The following is a 3,572-nucleotide window of genomic DNA, read 5'->3' as shown; positions in this document are numbered from 1 at the left end:
ATGGGGAGATACATACAAATTTTCAGTTTTGCATTTTGCGTTTTGTGGCTTTTATGGGTGTTTTTTAGTTGTTTACAATTACCTCGCCTTCTATAAATGGATCTTCACCACATTTGGTACGTAGGTTCAATAGGTAGATGGGAAGATACGTACAAAATTTCAGTTTTGGATTTTGCGGTTTTTATGGGCGTTTTCGTGTTTTTTATTACTACTTCGCCCCTATTGATAGATCTTCACCAAATTTGGCAAGAAGGTTTGTTGGGTCTATGGGGAAATACATAACAATTTTCAGTTTTACGGTTTTTATGGGCGTTTTTGCGTTTTCACGTTTTTTACTATTACTTCGCCCCCTATTGATGGATCTTCACCAAATTTGGCACGAATATTTGTCGGATCTATGCGGAGATACCTGCAAAGTTGTGGTTTCACGTTTTGTCTTTTGCAGTTTTTATTACATACAAGGGAAGCAACTTTTCATGTCGCTATATGTGCTCTGCCCACCACGAGTATCGAAACCCAGATTCTAGCGTTGTAAGTCCGCAGACATACCGCTGCGCCACTGGGGGGTCTCATATCAAGGTTAACCTTTCATTAATCATGGACTTTCATAACTTCCGCCCAGGGTACGGGTACTCCAGCTAATATACCTATATATATATAATTCTTGTAATTTGGTAGTGTTCAAGAATATTTTTTGTACATTACAAAATCGCCTCATATGAGAACTAAAAAACGAAAATTATAACCTTTGACAAATAAATGTATTTCTTTCTCATATATTCTTCAATGTTTTGGCTATGCATTTCTGATAAATGTATTCGACATTCAACAGCAAGGGGTTTTTAAATGTGAGAAGTTAGTTAAATTTAGAAAAGCTAAATAATTCGATTTCAGAAATAACTTTGCTTGTTAGTTTTAGAATCAGTGGCTACTTGAGCATAACCGTCCCTAATATTGAAATGATAAACTAGAAAGCAGGCAACTAGTTAACAGTACTCACCGCCAACGTTTGAACTACTCTTGTCTGATCAAAGGGATTTGATCGGTCACTCTTGTAGTGCGCCATGTCTCCAAAGTGCGGAGAGCATTTTTTCAGCAACAGGATGTAAACCAGGAACTCTCGGATTCTCAATCAGGTCATGCTCACCACTATGGCCACGCCCAGCCCACTTTGTTGCTGTTTATGAATTCCTACGATTCAATGTTGGATCACATGAACTAATTGTAAAATCATGTTAGAGTAACTAAACAATATGGATCGTTACATGAATTGGATGTTATTGATTTTTATTTAATATGAATGCAATATAAGGTATCAAGTTTTAAAATGTTAACAAAGTACTCCAGTCATGCTAGTTTTAGAAACGATGTCACGTATAGCAAGAAAAAAGACTGTACGCTTATCAAAGTAAAAAAAAAAAAATGTTTGTTTTTCTGTTTGTTTGACCGCAAATTACTTCGTGGTCTTTGGACCAATCTCAACCAAATTTGGTAGGATGATAGATACATTGGATCAAGGAGCATGTCGTAGAATAATTGTTACTCAGCCCTATCCACCCTGGGTCATGTCCGCAGCATGAATATGCTTGTTTAGCTAATGACTCCACAGTCTTAGACCAATTCTTTTCCCTAAAATTTTTTATTTTGAGTTTTTCCTTGACTTTATTTTTCAGTTTTTCTTGGAAAGTTTGAATTTTTATTTAAAATGTCAAACATTCACATTTTTGCCAGGAAAATTTTTAACCAAAGCACAAGGTGAGACCCATAAGGTGTCGGGGCTACATCTGAAAAATTTTGCTTTTCACGTGGTCAGTTCTATGTTGGGTGTTCAAGAGTAATATCACCAAGAAATCTCTTTATTTTGGCTCAGGAAGAAGGAAGAACTTCTAATGTGGTATATCAAGAAGCAATGAGGCTATAGATAGGGATTAGTAAAATTAATAAAGTAAAATATTTGTAACACCATTTCTCTAATGTGGAATAAAGTAGTTGTAAAGTAAATTATGTGTGAAATGAATTATGCATATAAATACAAATTCTTAATTTCATTTATTATTTCAAGCCCTACATTCAATTCTTATGCCCCCGGATTTGAACCGGTGCCTCAGCTTGTAAATCTCAATAAAACTGAATGTGAAAGTGTCTGCTATAAAACTATACAACTCTAATGTACGCAATACAAAACTGAGTAAAAGAAAAGATAGATAATCGATGTGCACAAAAGAACCTTATTAAAATAGAGGGCGCGGATTGGCTCTGTAATAAAGCCAGGGATTTTAGAATTTGGAGCTGGCGAGCCGGGTTCGAATCCATACGATACCACAAGATTTACCCCTACTTTAAGGTGAGGGTACATTATAAGCTCGATAGTCAATCCCTTAACACGGGTGGTGGGTAGTAGGGTGCTGCTGACTGGCTGTCATCCAGGTGTGTTCGAAAATTCTAGCCAGTTAAACTTGCTACACGAACAATGGCGTAACTAAATTAGCAAACAGAGGCCAACTCCGTCGCTAATTTCCAATCGGGAAAATGTGCATGTGTAGTTGGTGTCCCTTTAAGTCTTTTAATTTTTCTTAAAGCTGTAATGCAATGTAGAAACATTAAATGTATACCCAGTATAACATTAGCAACCGATATATTTGGGAAGTTTGTTACAGAAGTTATACACAATTTGGGTGAAAATTCATATGAAAAAATATTTGATATTTTTACAATGAAATGCCTTCAAAGAAAATCTGGCCTTAGTGGTAGGAGCGAAACTCAAATATACGTTCGACGCTATACAGAAGACGTAAGCTTTCGACAATCAATTTATAATGGCCAAGACTGTAATTTACAGAGCATATTAAAAGGAAAAGGCTTATTAACAAAAAGGGCATTTTTCAAGCATCTTAGGGCATGAGTTTTCTTGTGTTTGGAGGGGGAGGGTATGCTAGAGAAGATTATAGGGAACACACAGAGGGGAAAACATGGAAAAACACACACATCCTCTTTTACTCCTATTCAATTGGTTTTATAAAAATTTTTACGATCTAAAGCTGTACAGTAAATCACTGCGTACTAACACTTAATAACATATTAAGATTATTTTTACTATAAAGATATTAATAGTCCCATTGTGCCATTCATTTTAACACTGGAATGTTTTTTTCCCCTGATAACTCCCAGCAAGCAACTTGTGGAATCAGGTGTATCTTTTTGTACTTGTTGGCCATTTTTATGACAAAGAAAAAAAAGCATTTTGGAGCATAAAGGCAGGAAGGCAGGGGTTTGAGCACACCCAGCTACGTCCCTCGGCACGTCACTGAACCAAGAATACTGTCTAAAATCTCGAACATAGGTATTAGCCGGAATAATGTTGATTCAAGAAACCAGTTACTTGCTATTATATGGTTGTTAGGCAATTTGGAATCTTTCCGGTATGTAATGAATTATGCTCTTTTCTGATACGAATTCCCATTGAATATTTGTAAAACGGTTTAATAGAAATAATATAATTTTATTAATGAATTTGTTTTTTGAATCTTAATTTTGGTTGTAATTTAGTGGAAAACCTCAAGAATAGTTTATTT

The sequence above is a fragment of the Limulus polyphemus genome, unplaced genomic scaffold (genome assembly GCF_000517525.1).
Source record: "Limulus polyphemus unplaced genomic scaffold, Limulus_polyphemus-2.1.2 Scaffold455, whole genome shotgun sequence".
NCBI classification, from domain to species: Eukaryota; Metazoa; Arthropoda; class Merostomata; order Xiphosura; family Limulidae; genus Limulus; species Limulus polyphemus.
Note: the sequence above shows the minus strand (reverse complement) of the source record.